This window comes from Coccinella septempunctata, chromosome 2 (assembly GCF_907165205.1).
Source record: "Coccinella septempunctata chromosome 2, icCocSept1.1, whole genome shotgun sequence".
Lineage (NCBI taxonomy): Eukaryota > Metazoa > Arthropoda > Insecta > Coleoptera > Coccinellidae > Coccinella > Coccinella septempunctata.
The window spans coordinates 38,370,599-38,394,383 of NC_058190.1; the positions used below are offsets into that span (position 1 = coordinate 38,370,599).

The window sequence follows — 23,785 nt, forward strand, 5'->3', positions numbered from 1 at the left end:
TATTGTTATGATTTCCACAAACTGCTGAATCTCAATACTTCTGCTTGTGAATTAGAGGCTGAAATGCTGAAATGTTTTAATATTTTCGTATATTTATGTAATCCTTTTCTTAGTAAAACAAACCGAAAGGTGTCTTGCAGAAACTAGTGATATACAGGGTGTTTTCAAAGGTAAGGCTTTTTTTTAAAGAAGGTAGAACTCATCAAAATAAGTCGTTTAACCGAAAATTGTATAAAATATCCAAGATGGCTGAGATACAACCCCGAGAAGTTCGACGAAATTTCATTGAATTTCAAGTACGGGACTGTGGAAGGTGACTCCGGCATCGCAAAAACGAAACAAAACATAAACATATGGCTGGACAATGAATGGTTCAGCACCAAGTTAATCGGATTAGATGCATCTGGTCACTTTTGAGAGGATCATAATTGTTGAATCGTGCAATTTAGGGTGAAAAACATGTATAAAATGAAGGCAGTTTCTTGAAAATGCTTATGTTAGTTATGTTGAAAAAGTGCTATGATGTTTCCCCATTTCATCCAATTTTTACGACGATTGTTGAAATGTTCGAACAAGAAGATTGTGATGCCCATTGTGAAAAAATTTGTGAATAATTTAGACGAATTTTATTGGTGAGATTTTTAAGTATTATTCTATTTTTTACACTTGTGTCCTAAGTCTCTTGTGTCAGTTGGTATCAAAATGAGCCATTTCGTAAAATCGTGTGAGTTACTAAAAAATAATCAGAACAATTCGGCAATCCTAAGTTTTTATTTTAATTACCACGTAAATATCGAACGAGTTAATATCCTAAACGAAACCACATGGTCGGATAAGGAGAAATGTTTTTTCCCGTTGCTTTGCGATAATTCAGCTAACAAACGGTCTAGGGTCGTATTAGGATCTATTTCAGTAATCATTTTCAATTTTTTTTTCAACTTTGTCATGTTGAATGTTTTGTATAGGTAATTTTTGGTGAAACGCTTCATTTTGACCAGTTCTACCTTCTTTTGAAAAAATAGCCTCACCTTCAAATACCCCCTGTACCATTATAGGTATACAACAGTTATTATCAGTGGTATTTGAAACGAACTTGAATGCGAACCGACTGTTCAAATTGCCCGATGTTTTAACAAATACGCGAAAACCGATAAAGAAAAAATCACCATCAGGTGGCCCAATTATATAAAGCGAATTTTCGGAGCCTCCCTGTTATTCGGGCCCCAAAGCGCTAGCTACGCGCGCTTATCAGAAGATCCGCCACTGAATATGTCCTTGAAACAACTCAAATTGGAAAACGCATTACAAAATTTCCACGGAAAACTACCAAACACTGCTCAGTACAGTGTGAAAACCGAGTTTATTGACAGGCTCGTCAAAAAGCATACGCCACTTCGCAATACATATTTCCGATCGGCAACTACCACACATCAATTTGAATAATTCCATAATTTGCATTGTTCATTGATGAGTGAACTCCAGACCCAATTTTCTACCCACTAGTTCTCCTGATTCATTATGCCGCATTTCGTTGCCAGTTTAGCAACCAAAGTTTACAATCCTCAGCTTTCATTACAACATTATTGCAATGTGTGTTGCGGCTTTGTCATAGCTGAAATGTTGGCGTAAATATTAGTGGTAACTTAATTTATTTCGCTGGATTCTGTTCGCAGCGTGTGTGAAATTTAATAGGGAATTTTAACGAATTGGTTTTGTTTTTCGGTTCTCACACCATACGAAATATCTCGTTAGATAGATGTGCGCTTTTGAAGATCCTTATCCTTACTAATATTTATGTCTGTTTGGTTCGATTTTACGATGGTTCTAGATCGCTTCAAAAACATTATGATGATGGTTCAAAATCCACGACAGGTGCTTGCGCTTGATAATACGGGGCAACGCAAGCATCAAATGTACAGGGTGGGCAAAGTTCGTTGTCTACTGAGGGGATCTCAAGAACTATAGCAGCTAGAAGAAAACGGATAACACATTCTCGTAGATCAAAAGAAACACTTTTTTCTTATACCATTTTTTGCGAATCCGCCCTGATGAAAAGATATAACCATTTGAAGTTTTCATAATGAGCTGTGCCACCTCTGGAAAAAGAAAATTACCTTCAGAATAATTAGCTTAATCTGTGACACTACACATCTGTGGATCTTTAAACAGATTTGTATTCCGCCAAAGTACCCAATTTTTCAAATTTCACAGATACTTTTTAATTTATCAACATCAAATTATTGGAAAACGGCGCATTATACGAGAAAATCTGAAGAATACTTCTATTTTACAAAACGTTCAAATATTCTTGAGATAGCGTTCAACCTTTGAGTATTCAACTCTTAATACTCAAGGGTTCACCTCAGTTTTAAGAGTTGGGTTCTTCGAATTTTTGGACGTAGATGATATCTTGTGTTCGAAAAAGATTCATTCAATAAATGAAAAACTATATGCCGAAATTCATTTCATTCGATAAAACCGTTTTTGAGATAACTAACTGAAAATTCTCATGATTTTTTAACTGCCGGCATCTTTTAAACCAAGTCAATTCGGAAAATTATCGAAGGAGAAAAGTATTTCTTCTGATCTCAAGAATCTACTGTTAAACTTAAAATATTTATACGAGACAAAGACTCACCCAATATAAATGTTAGAGCATATGATAAATTAATCCTGGGTTGATCTTTGACGAAAATCTGAACGGTGGAGTTTGTATATTGGTTTCCAATCTTACAAATATAAAATATAAAGGTATAGCTGGTTAGCCAGAGACTTTAACGAAAAAATCAAAGTCTGTTCAACTTCTTCGTATCTCTATGAGAGCGATCAATATCGCAGGTCACGAATCCGTTATTTTTCTCGATAGCCATTTGAAGTCTCGAATCCTTCTCAAAATACGCTGGCTTCAATTTGTAAGCATTATGTGCTTTTATATCCCAAAAAAGTTTCCGTATAGATAGAATTCAAAGTGGATTAACCGAAAAAGATAAAAGGAGCGCCAGCTTAGTGAAATCTTCTCGGAAAAGATTTGGGATAAGTTTCGGAGATTCACATTCATCCCTCGATATGAACAGCGTACAAAAAAGATCGCCGTTTGCTCGATGGCATTTCAGGGATGATGAGAAATCAAGATGATTGAACCCTCATTGTTCATTGTGAAAAATATTCCAAAATTATCATTATTATTAAAAAAATTTGTCGTCAAGCAGTCTATGGAATTTTGTAGATGAAAATTGATGTTCTGTAAATGGACGTAATTCTTTCCTCGATTCTCGTCATGTCCCTTAAATGAAAACACTTAACATTGATTACATTAATCAATACATCGTAATTTTGTTTGGTGAAGCAGTTTTTCACAAATAGTTACCTACTAGAAGATTCAGTAATGATTTCTTGCAACGTGTGAAGAGAATTTCTTTCATTGAATAAGACTACAAGAATCCAAACCATCTGAGGCGAGAGATAAACGTTTTATATGGCATAAATTATTATAGAGTAAGATCCCAGAGCGACCAGACATAACTTATTTTGACACAGATGAAACTTTTGGATCTCAGTAGAGTCTCATGTGCTTTGACTACCTGCGAACTTGTGGAGCTTGCCTAGTGACACTTGGGCAGATACCAGGTGGCAAAGGTATCTAAAAATAGGTGTTACTTAACTTATTTTCACATGGCTAATTTTTATATATGTTTCATAAATATTATTCTGAAGTTATATTATAAGTGACAGACACTTTCCATGGCCTAACTCTTGCCAGACGCTTTGAAGCTGCACAAAACATAAATGAACTTTACTTATTTTCACATGTCTGATATTGAAATATTTCATTGAAGTTGCTATTAAAAAGTCATTTTTCATCATTCAGACAAATAGTAGTGAGAGTGGTAACTCGGTTCCCTTTCACAATATGTTTAGAGTCCCTTTACTGTATACTATACATTGCGCGCACATGCCACATACACTTACCTAAGAGTATCGACTCTCGCACAAATACAGCACATACTTATGCCCAATAAACTAACTGACTGCATTCATTGTTAATTAGGATACAATGGGGTTAGTACTTTCTTTCGAATTCTTGAATAGTTATTGGACATGCATGTCTCTTATTAAAAAAATAATCCTTTTATATTTTCGTAGATGATGCCAGGTTATGCAGCAATCGATTGCAGTACGGTAGAGTCTCGATTATCCGAAATAATGTGGACCTATTCATTCACACCCTGTTTGAAAAAGCGTTATTTTGAGGTGTTGGCTTATCCGAATCGGGAGCATTCTAGTCTGCGACAAACATCCTGCTGATTTGGTAGTCCTACCACGAATGTCCTCTTATCAAATTCACCTGGTGATCTGCACATATCGATGGCCCAGGTGAAACGTAATGGTGGCGCCGATCATCGGGGATAACAGACAAACACAGAATTTATTCATGATGAATAGGCCCATGCAACGTGGCAGATTACACAGAGGCGAGCCAATTCGGGAATATGGCAATGATTTGTCAATTATTCCAGTCACGGAAGAACAATATATCACCATTCGAGGTGCCTGGATAGATAGAATATTGTTAGGGACTATCGTCTGATTTATGGCGGTCTCGATTGTAACGAAAAGATGGTCAAGAAGAAATAGGAGAAAGTTCTGAATATATGTTGATGATACGTTTTTCAAAAAGTTACCTAATTAACTGTTTTTTTCCAGAGAACATTTTCTGTTTCACTGTTTGTATTTTCATTATTGCAGTTGGGAATACTGCATCATTTTCTTCGCAGTACAAAAAAATTTGAAGCACTTTAGAATGTCCAGATAATATTCTATCTTCGTCAGACTTCAATTGTCAGATTGTCAGAATATACAAGGTGAGTCTTTGAGGCCTACACATATTTCAACAGCAGATTCTTCAATTTAAAAGAAACACTTTCCTTTCATACCATTCTTCCACTCGGTTTATAAGATACAGGCTGTTAAAAACCATATAAAGATGTTATTTTTAATACTATCTCACAAACGGTTTTATGGAATGAAATAGATTTCGGAATATAGTTTTTAATTTATTTGATGAATCTCTCAAATATCTCCCAAATATTCCAGTTTTCTCATTACATACCATAGAATTACCAAAAATTTGAAGAATGTAACTCTGAAACTAAGTTGGACGCTATCTAATGAATATTTGAAGGTTTTGTGAAATGAAAGTATTATTCATATTTTCTCGTATACGAGTATGTATCGATATCTAGTTAGCCTAGACCAGTTCCATGCATAAAAAAAGCAATGAACAATAGCTCATTAGAAATGTCAGTGTGAAGTTCGAGGTCAAAAAAGTAAACAAGAATTACGCAATAAATTAAAAGAAAGAAGATTTCCACCGAAATAGTGAAAATCGAAAAATTGGAGTATCGAGCCATCATCAAGTACATATATTTAGAAGGGTTAAGAGGTAAGCAGATTTACGAAGATATGCGTAATACCCGTGGTGATCAATGTTCTTGATATGAGTTAAAAATTGGACTGCAAGCTCCAAAAGAGGTATATTTTCCATTCAAGATGATGACCAATCGGAAAGGCCAGTTTCTGTGTCATTCCCCGAAAATATCGATGCAGTTCATGACATGATTTTATCAGACCGTCGAATTGGGCTAAAAAGGATATCTGAAGCACTGAATATTTCATACGAACACGTTCATCATATAGTTCACGTCAATTTGGACATGAGAAAAATTAGTGCTAAATGGACCCCCAAATGTTTGAATGTTGACCAAAAGCGTGCATGGGTAGAGGCATCGCGTTCGATTTGTGCTCGATTTGAAATCGATGAAGACTTTTAGCAAACCGAATTATTACTATGGATGAGACTTGGGTACATTTCTACTATCCAGAAACAAAGCAACAATCGACGGAATGGCGACACTCTGGTTCTCCAAGAGTTTCGTTCCCAAAAATCTGCAGGAAAAGTTCTTGCTTCAGTTTTTTGGGATTACCATGGAGTAATCATGATTGATTTTTAGTATAAGGGCAGGACAATAACCGGAGATCAATATTCGACATTACTGACTACTCTAAGGGAAAAAATTAGAAAGAAAAAACGCGGAAAGCTATCCAAACGGGTTTTGTTTCTGTAGGATAACGCCCCCGCACACAAATCTCATCTTGCCATGCAAAAAATTCATGATTTAAGGTTTGAATCACTAGAACACCCTCCCTATTCACCAGATTTGGCTCCATTCGACTATCATCTTTGTCCTCAACTGAAAAAGAGTTTAAAGGTTCGTAAATTTTTTTCCAATGAGGAGGTAATAAAAGCTGTGGATGTCTGGTTTGCAGAGCAAGAAGAAACAATTTTTTCGAAAGGTCTAGAGACGCTGCATGTTCGCTGTAATAAATGTATCCAATTGAGAGGAGAATATGTTGAGTACTAGAATATTTTGTCATTGAAATTTGGTTTGGTCATTTTGTTATTCCGTATTCACTAAAATATTTAGAATATGCTATTTTTTATGACCTAACAAAGTTTTTGGGATATGTGTTTTCACCCTGAAGTTATCAATTATTCAAGTTAAAATTCACAAGATTAATAACTCAAAGGAGCTGCCAAAACTAACCAGTATATGAAAACCAATCGGAAAAAGGAGAAAAAATTGTTCGGAATGACTGTTTTCATGCGAAAAAGAAACTTCGATCGTTAAGTACGTCAGTGGGGTTATTGGCTAGGGTCAGGATCTGGAATAGCAGGCATTGCTCCAAATTGTCCCCAATCTTGGCTCGCTTCCCTTTCGTCCAGTCGACTAGACGCCTGTCGTACAAGCTATACCAGCTCCGAAACAGTAATTGTTAGAATTTTCCCCCTTTCTGGGTTTCGTATTATTTTCGAGGCGAAAACGGGGCAGTTCGGACGAAACGGCATGGTTTCATAGATTTGTCGACGATGTTATTATGTTTTTCCGTTAGTTTTACGAGAACTTATTCGCAATTGGAATCAATTTGAAGCCTTTTACAGGAATAAACGTGAGTTGTATACACTCGAGTATACACTATAAGTCCGGGGGATTGTAAATAACACAACATTTTACAGGGTGTCCCGAAATTAATGGTCACTCTCGTGACGAAATTGTCTTTATTTTTTTGTCAGGAGAAAAAATTTCACACCCCTAAAGATAGAACGTTAGAAATCCGGCCAATTATTTGAAGCTTTCTTGTCTCTTGCAACGTCTTCATGAAACGCAAGATTTTTGGCAAAAATCTAAAGATGAGATGGATCCGGAAACACCCTATTACTTTCTCATTTCGAATGACACACCTTGTATATCTTCGCATCGTTAGATAGGTTATTTGAAGATGATTTCAACATTGGTTAAGAACTCACAGTTTTATGAGTTATTAGAATTTTTAGAAAGAAAAAATATGATAAATACAAAAGTTACACTTTTTCGAATATTTCTGCTTTCAATATTATCATTACCAATGTAAAGTATCATTACACAGTTTTCCCTGTGGATCGAAAATGTATAGGTCGTTTACAAGAAGATCATAAACTTGGACAAAACCATCATAGGTACTCAACATTTTCAGACGACCATCTGAATATATTTCCCATTATTTTAGCCTATTTAACGTGAGGAAAGGAGTGGAGTTACGTAAAAAAACGTAAAATTACCCTAAACCTGCAAAGAAAACTTTCAGAATCATAAAGGGAAACTTATGATGTCAGCATGCTATCCGCCTACCAGTTAAATTTAAATTCGGAGATAAGCCTAAATGGCTCATGCTACGTATACCCTACTACATTCGCTTTTATAAAAGCACTCGGTTGGTCATGAAATAATTTTCTTGTAACCAGAAAGGAGTAAGGTTGACACTCATGAAATGTCGACAATGTCATAACGACGTGCCACAACTGATATCAATTACAGATAACTTAATAATATCGATTAATATTACGAAAATGCCGAAAATGATTGAAAAAGCAACAATACAGAGTATCAGGAAGTGTTATTCAGAATTGAGGTCAGCTCATGCAAATAGTAAACCTGATATCTAAAATCTACAATATATCATATTTAATGTAAGTAAATTTAAATTATGGTTCATTTGAATCTGAATGACTTATATTTCAGCTGAATGATTCCACTATCAGAAAAAATGTGAATGAAGAGGATGACCAAGAATTTCCTTCTATTGGTAGACCCAAAAAGGTGGAGTCATTTGAGGAATGCAAAAAGTTACTACAGTGTTGAAGATTATCGAGGAATGTCATTGCAGAATAAGTTCCAGAAAACCTATTTTTCATTTGACTTGTCCATAGATACATTGTGAATGTCTCAAGGGCCAGTTGTCCTGTCGATTGTTAATTAATGTGAATTTTTTGTTTAAAGGTGAAGTTTCTCTTTCCATGATAATTTTGACTTTCATTGATGGGAAATGATTTTTGTTGAAGAATTTAACATTCTTGTAATCATCCGTTAATTCCTTTGCGAGATACCCATTCCTTACCACTGAATCAGATGCATTTTATGTTTGGGTTAATTTTTTTCAATTCTACAACTGATACGTAACGTTTTCAACCTTTACTTTCTGACTTTAATTCACATTGCGAGGAATACGTAATTACTGGGGCTTTTACGTAGAACGGACAACACAGCGCTGATTTAGAACCCAAAAATGTTTTGAAAAGTGTTATTACCTCACACTTTCGTACTATACAGTGTGGAATGTGTCAAATTTCCATGGTCAACCATGGTTATAAAAGTGAATGTAGTATAAGTACGTGTGTTGATATTTTTTTTTTTCGATCTTTCAACATATTATACGATTTTCACAAAGCACGACACGTGTTTCGCTATCACGATAGCATCTTCAGGTGCTAGAATGTAAACCCAATTGTTTTTCTCAAAAACTGCTTCTTTCAGCAATAAATGACAAAATTCGATTGAATAAAATTGTACATATGCACTGAAGTCATGTTTGTCAATGTATCTCAAAAGAAGATAAGACAGCAAGACAATTCTCAGTAGGTTGGAAAATGCTGCAATGGAATAGTCTCCTTGGTTTTCAGATTTAACGGCACAAGTGTTATTCAAGAAATATCATTTATAGGAAAAAATTCAATAAATTTCAATATCTCTTAATTCCAATGTGTCTAATCCCAAAGATGCCGAAGAAAATGAATAAACATCATTGATTGTCCGATCAACGATTTGACAGTCACTCGATTTCTAAAACGAATTCACTGAAACCTTTTCATTTCTGAATATATATTGAAAAAGTAGCAATTGAGAATAATTGAATGGACGTATGAAATGAACATCATAATTTGATACGAGAAAGATATTCTGAAAGATCATGACTGAATTATCGATTGAAAACAAATTGACGTCTATCCGCCAATCAAGCGTTGATTCCCCGATCAAGCTTTATGAACCCCGGGGATAGTTTATGTAAGGATCCAAATATAATATAAATTATAATTCTCTAAATTTTCAAGAAAAACTGCCAGCGAACAACCTTCACGAAATGGCGAAGATGGCTTCTTCTGAACAAAAAAAAGGATCAAGGAGTTTTATGTGAATTACATCATGTACCTACATGCTCATACCACCCTGTAGCGCCAATTCAGCGTGGGCCACTTGATTTACACGGCGGTTTCGGATAAGAAAGTTTTTTTATGGCCGAATATTTATTTCATAGATATAATAATGGTAACAAAACACGGTCACATTGGTAAATGAGTAGTTTATCCGTTTGCTGCACTGCGGGAACTTCTTGGAATGCGGTTTCGCCGCATGGCTCCTTTGTTGGGGTATATCCGAGAAGGCTTAGAAATCGAGGTGCTTCTACCTAAATAATGATGTTAGTAGTTGTTCATAGTACGGACTCCATGAAATATGTACTATTGAATTGGATGCTCAAAAGTGAATTTGGGATGGGTCTATTAGCGTTTATGCATTGACACTAGCCCAAGTAAAAGTCACAGAACACATACATGATTTACTTCATGGAGTGAATTTGGGATGGGTCTATTAGTGTTTATGCATTGACACTAGCTCAAGTAAAAGTCACAGAACACATACATGATTTACTTCATGGAGAAAGTTCGGAAATAATCTCTGAATTGGAAAAAATATTTTTTTCTACAAGCGTGCGCGTTCAACCTTTTTCCCGCACGCATTCCAAGTTGCAAAGAGTCACTTTCCCAAAACGTGCGGGAAAAACGCCTGCTATTTCTTTCCCGCACGCAAATGCGTGCGGGAATGGATTAGCAGGGGTTTTTCCCGCACGCAAATATTATAGAGTAAATTAAATTCTATCATGTTTCTATGCATAGAACGTCAACGATGAGAAACCCATAGTAATGACAAGCAGAATTACGTCTGTCATTATATATGAATTAATCAAATGAGATATGATCTGTTTCGTGAAATGGATATATTTATATATTTCAAGCGCTTGTAGAAAAAATATAGTTCCTAACTCTTGCGTAAAGTGTCTTGCCCGCACTCAACTGCTTACCCGAACTCTGCTTCGCATCGTTCGGGCAACGGCAGTTTCGTGCGGGCAAGTATCACTTTCCGCACTTGATAGGAAAATAACTATTAGAACATGATTATACAGTGCGAGTTTTTGACTCGTATAAATATTTCAACAGTAGATTCTTGAGGTCAAAACAAACACTTTATTCGTATACCATTTTGTCCGATTAGACAGTGATGAAAAGATATAACCATTTTATGTTTTCATAATGAGCTGTGTCACTCCTAGAAAAACAGAATTACTTTCAGAAGAACTAGCAAAATCTGTGACACATCTGTAGATCTAAACGGAGTATGCGGCCAAAGTACCCAATTTTTCAAATTTCACAGATACTTTTCAATTTTTAACATCAAATTACTCGCATTATACGAGAAAATATGAGGAATATTTTATTTTACAAAACGTTCAAATATTCATTAGATATTAGATAGCGTCCAACTCAGTTTCAAGAGTTGAGTTCTTATAATTTTTGGTATTTTCATGGTACGTAATGGTCATAATGAGAAAACTGTGGGTGTTCGAAAAAGATTCATAAAATAAATAAAAAACTATATTAGAAAATTCATTTCATTCGATCAAACCGATTGTGAGATTGAACTAAAAATAACATTTTTCATGGTTTTTCAACAGCTGTATGTATCTTTTAAATCGAGCTGATTCGGAAAAAATTTTATGGAAAAAAAATGATTCTTTTGACTTCAAGAACCTAGTGTTGAAATACGAGGAAATTTTAAAAATTTCTTAGCCTACTATAAAACCAAACAAAATTTTGATGTCAAAATATTTTATTACTCAACATATTCTCCTCTTAATTGAATACATATATTACAGCGAACCTGCAACGACTCTAGACCTTAAAAAAAAAATGTTTCTTCTTGCTCTGCAAACCAGACCTCCATAGCTTTTATAAACTCCTCGTTCGAAGAAAATTTACGACCTTTTAAACTTTTTTCAGTTGAGCAAAGAGATGATAGTCGGATGGAGCCAAATCTGTTGAATAAGGGGGGTGTTCTAGTAATTCAAAGCTTAAATCACGAATTTTTGGCATGGCAACATGAGATTTTTGTGCAGGGGCGTTGGCCTGCGAAAACAAAACACCTTTGGATAGCTTTCCGCGTCTTTCCTCTTAAATTTTTTCCCGTAGAGTGGTCAGGTATGTCGAATAGTAATCCCCGATTATTGTTCTACCCTTATCAAAAAAATCAAACATGATCACTTCATGGCAATCCCAAAAAAACTGAAGCAAGAACTTTTTCAGCAGATTTTTGGACACGAAACTTCTTAGGTCTTGGAGAACCAGAGTGTCGCCATTCCATCGATTGTTGCTTTGTTTCTAGATCGTAGAAATGTACCCAAGTCTCATCAACATCGGTTTAAGAAGTCTACATTGTTTTTAAATCGAGCAAAAATCGAACTGGATGCTTCTACCCTTGCACGCTTTTGGTCAACATTCAAACATTTGGCGATCCATTTTGCAGCAATTTTTCTCATGTCCAAATTGACGTGAACTATATGATGAACGCATTCGTATGAAATATTCAGTAGGTACTTCAGATATCAGTTTTAGCCCAATTCGACGGTCTGATGAAATCATGTCATGAACTGCATCGATATTTTCGGGGACTGACACAGAAACTGGCCTTCCCGATCGGTCATCATCTTCAATGGCTTCAAAGGCAATGGCAAGCTTTTGAAGCTTGCAGTCTAATTTTTCACGGTTGCATACGAAGGACATTGATCACCAAGGAAACTAAGCATATCTTTGTTAATCTGCTTACCTCTTAACCCTTTTAAATACAGGTACTTGATAATGGTTCGATACTCCAATTTTTCGATTTTCACAATTTCGGTGGACATCTTATTTCTTTAAATTTATTGCGTAACTATGGTTTTCTTTTTTTTACCTCAAAATTCACACTGCCACTTCTAATTAGTTATTGTTCGTTGCTATGGTAACGCAATATTTTTTTATGCATGGAACTGGTCTAGGCTAACTAGATATCAATACATCCTCGCATTTGTAGCAAAGAATTACCCTGTATAATAATTAATTTTAATGGAGTGAAAGTAAAAGAAAAATCATTTCTTCCATGAAATGTTCATATTCGAAACATCCTGTTGGATTCCTGATGAGGGAGTATACCAATTTTTCCACCGCAACAAAAGTATAACGAATAAAATACACAGCAGAACCGTATTTTTATCACAGTGCGTCGACCCAGATCAAAGCAAGTAAACATAAAAGAGTTTTGTGGAAGTTAGACTGAATGCATGAAAATGCAGTTAATTGAAAATTGGAAGCATTTTGGATGAAAAATTCTACTAACACATTATGCATAGAGAGATCAAAGGGAGCCCACCCATGGATTTTCTGCTTGGGAATTTTTCGTCTTTCCGATTATATCTTACGATAACTCTGCCAAGCGGGGCTGTTTTTGAATGACAGGGGGAGGGAATTGAGTCGGAAGTTATGGGAGTTCAACGAAAATTTCTTTGCGGATCGGAATTGAGAGCAGATAAAAATTGGTACAAAGTGCTCCAAGATCGGAGTAGGAGTTTTATCAATTTATGACGAAATGCTCCAAATACAGGGGAATAGGTATAGTAGACGATTGTTGGACTAAATTCGAAATTCACATTTTTCGCGCCTAAAAAAAAAATATGGATATACTTGGTGAGTCTTTGACATTTAGGTACATATATTTCAACTTTCAACAGTATATTCTTGAGGTCAAAAAACACACACTTTTTATTCCTTACACTTTTTTCTGATTCAGCCTAGATAAAAAGATATTTGAGTTTTTATATGGAGCTATGTCACCCCTGGAAACGTGTCACTGTAGTTTTTCCAAGCATTAAATATACCATTTTAGCTTTCGAAATGAGTTTTTATACAGGGTTAGTCTTTGACTGGTACAAATATTTTCTACAGTGGATACTTGAGGTCAAAAGAATAATTTTTTTTTTACCATGTTTTTCCTAATTGGGTCGGTTCAAAATATACAGGCACTTGAAAAACCATAAAATTAATGTTATTTTTAGTTCTATCTCACAAATTGTTTTATCGAATGAAATGAATTTCGGAATATAGTTTTTCATTCATTTGATGAATCTTTTTCGAACACTAGATATAACCCACGTCTTCCAGTTTTCTCATTATGACCACTACGTACCATAAAAATACCAAAAATTCAAAGAAACCAACTCTTGAAACTAAGTTGGATGCTATCTAATGAATATTTGAACGTTTTCTAAAATAAAAGTAGGTATTCTTCATATTTTCTCGTATTATGCGCCGTTTGATGTTCTAAAATTAAAAAGTATCTGTGAAATTTGGAGAATTGGGTACATTGACTGAATACAACCCTGTTCAAAAGATCCACAAATATTTAGTGTCATAGATTTGGCGTGTTTTTCTGATGGTAATTTTGGGGTGGCAGTGGTGGCACAACTCATTATGAAAACTTAAAGTGGCTACAATGACAACAAAATTCTCTTCAGAATAACATTCTGAATCTATGACATTATACATCTGTAATGTTGATTTTGTGGATCCTTTAAGCAGAGTATTGCATTCAGCCAAAGTACCCAATTTTTCGAATTTCACATTTTTTTAAATTTTTTTATATCAAATTACTCGAAAACGGCGCATTACGAAATAATATGAAGAATACTTTTATTCTCCAAAACGATCGAATATTCATTAGTGAGCATTCAACTTCCTTTTTTTTATTTCTGGTATTTGTATGGTACGGTATGGTCATAATGAAAAAACTGGAAGATGTGTGTGGAATTTTGTGTTCAGAGAAGATTCATAAAGAATATACTATATTATCCAGAGAATTATTCCATTCGATGGAGTTCCTTCTGAGGTTTTCCTTTTCAACAGCCTCTATATTTTCAACCGAGTCCAACTGAAAAAAATGGCGACAGAAATTTTTTTCTTTTGACCTCAGAAACCTTCTGTTAAAATATAAGTGTAAGTCAGAGACCCTGTATATCCGAGAAACACGTTTCGAAACAGTATGTGGTTTCGTGAAAAAAAAAATTTAACTCTGTAATTTCCCCAAGAATTTTCGATATGAATTAATTATGTAATGTTGATGCTATTATCCATATAGGTTATCATTATCGAAGAAAAAGAAATTCTTCAGTTTTATCTAATATATAAAATTCTCGTGTCATAGTTTTCGTTACCATACTCCTCCGAAACGGCTTGACCGATTTTGATGAAATTTTTTGTGCTTATCCGGTATCTATGAGAATCGGCCAACATCTATTTTTCATCCCCCTAAATGTTAGGGGTAGTCCACCCCTAAATTTTTTTTTGTATTTTTTAGACAAAATTTTTAATTTCTATTTTTTTATGATACAACATACAAAAATACATACAATCCTCAATTTTCACCCTTCTACGATCAACCCTTATTTTTTAATAGCCATTTTAGTAATTTAATCATTAGGAAATTATTTATATGGCAAAACAACGTTTGCCGGGTCAGCTATCTATGAGAATCGGCCAACATCTATTTTTCACCCCCCTAAATGTTAGGGGTAGTCCACCCCTAAAATTTTTTTTGTATTTTTTAGACAAAATTTTTAATTTCTATTTTTTTATGATACAACATGGAAATTATTTAAATGGCAAAACAACGTTTGCCGGGTCAGCTAGTATCTCAGATAATAATAATATTTAGTTGTTTCTACAATTTACCAGTATTTCAATCTATGATCGAAGATAGGAGCAAGTCAAACTTTACATTAACTACATACGAGGTGAATAAAAAATTTCATCAATATTTCAAGAGATGATAGAACAGCAAAGATAAGAGCTTTTTGTCACATGAAATTATGTTCGAAATGCCTAAGGAAAGGATCAAAGGATAATCGGCATGATTATATTCAAGTGTTGGGTATTATTTGAGGATACCAAGACCTGTTGATTATCCGTTTTTGATCCTTCGGAACCACTTAGGGTAGTTTTCAAGGAGTTGAAAAACAGACTTCTATTGACGTTGTAGAACATGGTCTACCACTTCTGAGTTTTTAAAAAAAAGTTCCAGTGGCAAAGTACCGTAAGAGTAGTCCAGTCCGATCGCTGATTTTGGTTCGAAATTTACAAATGAAAAAAGTTGACGCTTTCGTTCCTGAGAACAACTCTCCAGAAAAATCCGAGAGCTACAAGAGCAAATTCATCTGGCTGAAATGAAACAAAGAAAGTTCCACATTCGCCCAAATTTAAACCTCTCGTTATCGATGCTCTACACTTTTATTCGAACAAACTTCAAAACGGATTTTCTCGCCATAAATAAGAGATATGCTCACATTTACTGTGGCCCCGGGACCTCCCATATCATCCCATAAATCGATAAGTAGATGAAAATGCGGCTTTCTGAACTGCTTAAAATATTGCTTAGCACTCGGCGGAGTTACTCTGGCAACTTATTCGGGCATATATCATTCCGAATTTATTTTGAGGCTGGATTTACGACCGTGGTCATTTCCTGGCGCAAGGTTTGAATCCCATGTTATACGTAACTTTTTCGGGGATTCGGAGGGGAGGAAATTGAACTTATTACGGGATGAATCAGTGTAAAACGGCCGCCGATTTTCCGGGGTTGCAGTAAGTCATGGGGTGGACAGGGGTGTCAACTGTGATTCAGAGGATGTACAGGATGATTATTTGGCACTTCATATAGTCCACAAAGCGAACGCAAAAAATAAATTCTACAGAATGTGCAGAGATGAAACTAGTAAAACTAAGGTTGCAGGGACTGATAAAATGCCATAAATTTCCAAAACCATATCTTTACTGACATACAGTGTGATCTGTGCATTTAGATAAAAATTCAATCTGCCATATTGAATACACGGATTGAAGAATACCCAAGTATGCCCCAATGTATCGGTATGTCACATGACGATCCAGAACCAGTGCACGCACAGCTTCAGTGTTTTCTGGCACAACTGCCTATTTTAGAGTCGTCCTGTAGTGACTATGTGCCCTTCTGTGACTGAAGAGCCCCAACCGTGACCTACAGATCCTTTCACACTGCGGTCAAGGATAGTCACTAACCAGATCTGGCCGCCGCTGTAACCTTCTCGAGTCTCCATTATAACTGTGTACCAAAGACCTCCACGGTGACCTGTCTAACGCTAGTTGTTTCCAGTTATGATTGGCATTCACTGATTTTAGGGATTGATGTAGTATATCCTTAAACCGCCTATACTGGCCTCCTGGTTTCCGGGCTCCTTCTGTCAATTCGCCATACAAAGCTATTTTTGGGAGTCTTGTGTCTTGCATCCTCAGAATGTGGCCGCTCCATCTGAGTCGGGACCTCGTTACTTGAGTCTCAATTGTTGTACAACTCGAGAGTTGCAAGACTTCTGCATTCGAAACTTTGTGGAACCATCTAATGTGCATTATTTGTCTTAGATGACGTTTTTGCGTTTGATCAAGATGTTTAATATGTCGCCTGTACGGCGTCCAGCTTTCGCTTCCATAAAGAAGCGTAGGGAGGACCACTGCTTTATAAACAGCTGTCTTAGTCTTCAGATTGAGGTCGTGATTTTGAAACACTCTGTCCTGCCCATGATGCCGAATTGATACGGTTGTGTATTTCCGTGTCTAGTTTAGCCCTAGTATTTATGAAGCTTCCCAAGTATTTGAACTACTCGACCTGGCTGATATCTCTTTGAAGACTTTCTGAAGGACTTACCAGGAATTTGGTTTTGTCGATATTGAGTCTAAGGCCTAAAGCTTCGTATATATGTTTATAAGTGTCTAACATTATCTACAGATCCTCTGAGCTGCTAGCGATAAGTGCGCAAGTTCCGTGATAAACTTTGTACGGGTTTTTGCTCTGAGGCGCTTCAGGTTAAATAGGCCTCCATCAAATCTGAATCTCATTCCAATACCTCTTACAGGCATACTCATGTCAGCAATTATCGAGACAGCTATGGCGAAAATATTGAACAGTAAAGGCGCTATCCATTGTCTATGCTATGCCGCTGCTAACCTACTGAGTTCTGTAAATGAGCTTGATTTTGCCACATTCTACGTCATCACCCTTCCACTCGATATTGAACTGAATTGCACTTCCTAGTTTAATAAAAATCTTATACAACATTTTCGCCAGCGCAAGCACATTTGACAATGAGATGGCGCTTAAAACGTGCTGCCAATACAGAAAACTGTTCAATAACAGTTTTCTGTTTTATAGTTGAGGGGTACGAAATTCGAATTCTATTCCTTGTATTGGATTTCAATATCGATTTTGTTGAGACCGGAAAAAATATCCTGAGCGACAAAACAAAAGTATGGTTTTGTTTTGTGATCAGGATGTTAGTTTTCATCTGAACATTGTTCAGAATCAATTGATATCAATGAAATACGCTGTCAGATGTGCTATATTTTTATCAGCAATGTATAAAAAATTTACAAAAATTTGAAATTACGGCCAACGAATAGAGCTTTGACTACAAGAGTATAATATGGTGATCTGCTATATGTCAAAGGTGTTATTTCGGTGCACTACGTTGTTTTGAAAACAAGCTCCAGTTTAATTTGTACAATTCATATCACAAATTAATATGAACCAATATTCAACATACCATCATAGCATACACATTTCAGGAACTCACATATTATTTACAGAATTTTCAGAACTACAATTGAAAAAAACCTTCCAGAGGTATACAAGACCTGTATATATTAGCCAGTCAGTATAGTTTCTTCATGCTTTTTTTATGATTTCTTTATACTATGGTCTCTTTATATGACACAATATGAAAATTGATTAATGAATAAACAAAACACTCCAGCAGGTTTCATAAACTTTGACTTTCCAAACAACAATTTGACAGTCAATCGATTCCCAAATCGAATGAAACCTTTTCATTTCTGAATATATTGAAGGAGTACCAATTGAAAATCTTCGAATGAACGTATAAAAGACATAAATTCTCCTAAATGCGCCCTTCATGCAAGGGATGCTTCTTGCATACATCAATTTACGTGGATGAACAGTTCTCAATCGACTTGCAGTAAAATGTTCACTGCACATGGTGTAGTCAGTAGTGTTTGCAGGCCTTTACGCCCTGAAAATTTTAACCACTTCGGAGGAGCACTGAAAATAAAAATCAATGAATGAGCGAGTCACCTGTTACCAGTTTCAATACTTACATTTCCATTTTCCTTAGTAGAGAAGAAACTTAATTTTCGAAAATCCATTTTATTCGATCCACAGTTCTCCACCATGCAATAATTTTCGAACGACATAGAGGTTTTCACCAAGAAATTAGAAAAATTCAATAATCAGCAACTAGAACGAGCTAGATAAACTTAAAAAGGAGGTTTTCAAAACCTCTTTGATCTAAATGGCCATCTGAAATCCTTCGAAATTTCAAGTTTCTGCGAATGGCCATGATTTAATATTTTAACCAGTCGTAGCGCTCACGTCACTTTAGTCGCTTTGTTTCCCATTAATCTTTGGTTTAAACAACATCACGACTATTTTTTTTTTAACAAGATGATACCTAGTTTTACAAAACTTGATGGGAGAATCAACGCTTGATTGATGGATAAACGTCGAATTGTTTTTAATCGATAATTCAGTGATAGCCATTCAGAATATCATCCTCCCATTAAAATATGATCAATTGCTACTTATTCAATATATTCAGAAATAAAGAAAAGTTTCAGTGATTTCGTTTCGGAAATAGAGTGACTGTCAAATGGTTGATTGGGCAATCAAAGTTTTGTATAAACAACAGAAGAAGCGCCCACGTCAATAATCTAGATGGAATATGCAATATTATTTCGTGTATATGGCATTCAGACGGCCTAAAAAGAATAGGAAGAAAATTCTCTGTTGATTCGTTCGTCAAAATCATCAATTGCGGACTAGAGGAGGTCTTTCGAGCATAAGACACTCAGAAAAGACGCGCAGGACAAGGCAACGTTAGAAAATCGTTTTCTATCGGGCTTTCCGCTTTTCCTGAAGAAGGGCAGTGACATACTTGACTCCCCTTGCGAGTCAAGTGGTTCTTCCTGGAATTATGCCAACCACTGAGTATTCCTAGTGCATTTTTGCAATCGTTTGCCTTTGTTCTGAAAGTGTTATGCCCTGGAATCAGGGAGGTTCATATGTGTCATTCTTTATTTATTCCCCTATCACTAATTTCTTTAAAAGATTATTATTATCCTACTGTTTTCAGCTTACTACACTACGACTACCAAAATATTATAGAAATTAATTGAATGAATTCAGATACATCCGCTGACAAATCTGATTTTGGAAATTTTACGGAAAAACAATTAGAGACACAACGGGTTATATATTTTCAAACAGAAACTATAATATGGAACACCATTATGTAAGAAAACATAGGGTTTATATTTAAATGAAAGTTACTATTGAAGTGGCGATTGAGAAGAATCTTTGACTACGCCACTGCATTCGACATAAAAAAGTGTCTGTAGAATGTTAGAGTTGTTTTTCGATATCACTGATTCTTAACGAAATAGAGGCACCAATTCTAAGAGCCTAAAACTGAGTTGTTACTTATAACTTGAAAAAAAAAGAAGATAGAGGGATGAGGCTTTGGTCATTACCCATATTTAGTAAAAACGAAGTCGGAAACTTGCCATCCATATTTCCCTAACTCTTTCAGAGCTGCCATTCAATTCCATCAAATTCTGTCCACACTGTACATAAGTACTAGAAAAGTTTGATCTGTTTCAGAGATATTCATCAGATTCCCAACTTTATCCCAATCCCAGTTCATATATTAGTATACAGTATGTCTCAACGAAAATTTGATCACCCCAGAACTCAGAAGCGAAGAATTTTTTTTAATAAGGAAGAGATGCGTCTAGTTTTGGTTAGTTTGGAAGCTATTCATGTTCTGTACACAACTCAGTTAATATTTTCGAAAACCAAAGTGTTATTATTAGGAAGAAAGAATTCATACGACAAGGTAAGTACATTGTTCTGAAAAAGCTACTTGAGGGTGGCAACAACCCCTAATTTTTTATCAATATAAAGAGATGGCGGATGTGATTCATTTGATAAGCTTTTTTGTTCTCTAAACATCCCAGTTCCCAGTTGAAAATTTCAAATTCAGTGATTTTTTTAAGTAATTTGATATTGAACATAGCAGAAGGGTAACTCAAACAGGGACCCAATACATTCAAATACACCAGATCTGTAAGTAATGACAAGGAACATCCAGAAAAAAATGTTTAAAAGTATTTAAAGAACTAACCTATGTAAAAATGTTGAGGGTTGTTGCCACCCTCAAGTGGTTTTTCGGAACAATGTCGTCATAGGAATTTAGGTTATATATCCATGTTAGTTAATTCACCTTCTATTATTCGTAACCAATTGGAAATGTACAAAAACTTTAACATGCTATAAGGACGAGATATATACAGGGTGACAATTTGAAAACTTGCCAGTCCAATTATGTCACGACAAGGATGATTTCAGAGAAAATGCCGGAACAGGTCAATTTCTATTCGTAGGGGGACTTATCTTGAGCAGAATTGTAAGCCGAAATCTCCTCAATCCTAGGTGTAGCAGCTATCACCTTTAAATTCTCAATAGGGAATAGGGGGTGAGCTATACCTCAATTGAAAGATTACTTGACCCTCTACATGAATACTATGGTTTGCAAATTTCTATTGGGTCCTTGAAGTAATTACAGGGGCTGAAAATTTGAAAACTTGACAGACCAATTATCTCGACAAGGATGTTTTCAGAGAAAATGCCGGAACAAATCAATTTTTATTAGGAGAGGGACATGTTTCTAGCAGAATTGTAAGCCAAAATCTCCTCAATCTTAGGTGTAGGGGTTATCACCCCTAAATTCTTCATAGGGCATAGAGAGTAAGCTGAACTTCAATTGGAAAACAACAGAATTATGTAGAGGGACATATTGTTTTCCAATTGAGGTTTAGCTCACCCTTTAAATTTAAGTTTGATAGCCCCTACACCTAGGTTTGAGGAGATTTCGGCTTACAATTTTGCTCAAAATATGTCCTCCTCCCTTTAAAAATCGACCTGTTCCGGCCAGGCGCGTACCCAGGGGGGGGGGGCTATTGGGGCTCTAGCCCCCCCCCCCCCAAGTCTGGTCCTTCTTTCGGGGTGGGTGGTGGAAAATTCTCTAGAACCATTGGGGTAAATGAATTGGCATCCAAATATTCCTCACTTATCAAAAAAGTTTTTTCGCTGCATTGCATTATTCTAGTAACGTTGAATAATCTTTCCGGCAGTGAAATACAGCAAGAAATATCTGCTATTGATGAACCAGACAGTGACAAGGGTCTTCTTTCCAGTGAATTGTAAAGATGGAAAAAAAGTGGATCACTTCAACACCGAATGATCCCGAATCATGTCCTTCATCAGCACTTTCAGCTCTTGAGAAATGTTGCGAAGATATTTACCCAAATTTGTACATATTATTTCAAATATTTTGTGTACTTCCTGTAACAACAGTTGAAAAAACAGAGCGCAGTTTTTATTCCTTAAGAAGCACTATGGCCGAAAACTGTTCGAATGGATTAGCTCTAATGCACATAAATTACTAGAGAGTCATTGATACAAAAATGGTTGTGGCCAGATTTGCTAATGCTGGCACACGGCGCTTGGAGCTTTTATTTAATAACTAAAAACTAGTATACTTTTTAATATTCGTTTTTTCTTTATATAGTTTTATTTTCACAAGAAATCAATGTTTTATTTCATTTAATAACTAAAAACTAGTCAATTCTGACATAATTTAATATTTATTCTATTTGTTCTTCATAATTTTGTATAGTTATAAGAAATAAATGTTTTCGTTACATTTTCCTCTTTTAGAGGATGTTAGTTGAGCCCCCCCCCCCAACACACCTTTCTGGGTACGCGCCTGGTTCCGGCTTTTTCTTTGAAAACATCCTTGTCGAGACATAATTGGCCAGGCAAGTTTTCAAATTGTCACCTCCTGTAACTAGTTCGAGGAATCGATAAAAATTTGCAAACCATAGTATTCATGGAGAAAGACAAGTGATCTTTCAATTGAGGTAAACCTCACCCCCTGTTCCCTATTAAGAATTTAGGGGTGATAGCCTCTACACCTAGGGTTGCAGAGATTTCGGTTTACAATTCTACTCAAAATATGTCCCCCTCCAAATGAAAATTGACCTGTTCCGGTATTTTCTCTGAAAACACCCTTGTCGCGACATAATTGGACTGGCAAGTTTTCAAATTGTCACCCTGTATGTCCTTAAACATTGACTAAACGTTGATTTCATCGTGGAAAATAGTAAAAACTGACATCTTCACAAGAAAGTCTTAATCGAAGATTTGCTCAGCTGATGCAAATTATGAATACTCGCCATTGTCACGAGATAGATTAAGATATTTTCAAAAGTATAAGATATATTTTTATGAAATCTCTTATTGAAACACCAAAATATTCTTCGTTCTTCGATGTGAACAAACAAAAGTGCATTAACTTTATATTCACAGAAATTGAGAGACGTATCGCTTGTTTGGAATTCCCAATTTGACAGTCTAATCCAGTGAAAGATCCACAAATTCGTTGGAGTGAAGGTCGCCCCGAAAGCCTGGGACGGAAAACGAAAGCCCTCAAGCCGCAATGGAATCACAGATACAATCAGGCAAGAAACAAAACCAGATTCCAGCACTTGGAGCATCCCGTGAGCAATTCACTCCAGTACATCAACAAATCCGCATTATCAAAACGGGGAGCACAACATTATTGGAAACGCAGCGTGCTCAAAGCAGGCCAAATCCTGCAGTGGAAAGAGATTCCATTCAATTTTCCCGGCGTTAGGACTTGTTTTCAGTATAAATAGCCGGTAGGACAACTCCGCTGATTAAGTTGAATAGAGCTCGCAAGCGACGGTTAATTTAAAAACTTGGAAACGTTGCCGGCTTTCAGCAAGAAATACGACGGCATGGATGGCGGTATGGAGCAACTTCCGGCTTGGCTTTGTTCGCAGTCGAGGGGACCAGAGTCGTTTAATTGTTGGGTGAGCGAGTTCGTCCGAGTTTCGTCCGAATTTGTTTTTTGATGGGAATTTGAGTTTTCGATGGGTAGCTGGAATACACGTTGTTAGGTGGTTGTGAATGAGGGTGCGCTTGAAAAGTTTCCTAATGATAGAATGACGTTCCGATGCGTAAATCGAATTTTCAACGAGTCGCATGGAGGTTTCATTATCACGTTGGCGAAGCAACACAATTCA

General features: G+C 35.9%; 1 protein-coding gene across 3 annotated transcripts in view; it reads right to left on the bottom strand.

The window, feature by feature from the left end:
• LOC123308586 (protein madd-4) overlaps positions 1 to 23,785 on the bottom strand; it is a 464,545-nt gene that overhangs the window by 173,801 nt on the left and 266,959 nt on the right. The window contains exon 1 of one of the 3 annotated variants that reach the window (XM_044891316.1): positions 3,368 to 3,372. The exons of the other annotated variants lie outside the window; for them this stretch is intronic. The gene's annotated coding sequence lies outside the window, so the exon portion shown is untranslated. Of the gene's footprint in view, positions 1 to 3,367; positions 3,373 to 23,785 lie in introns of those variants that run through there. 3 annotated transcript variants of the gene reach the window in all.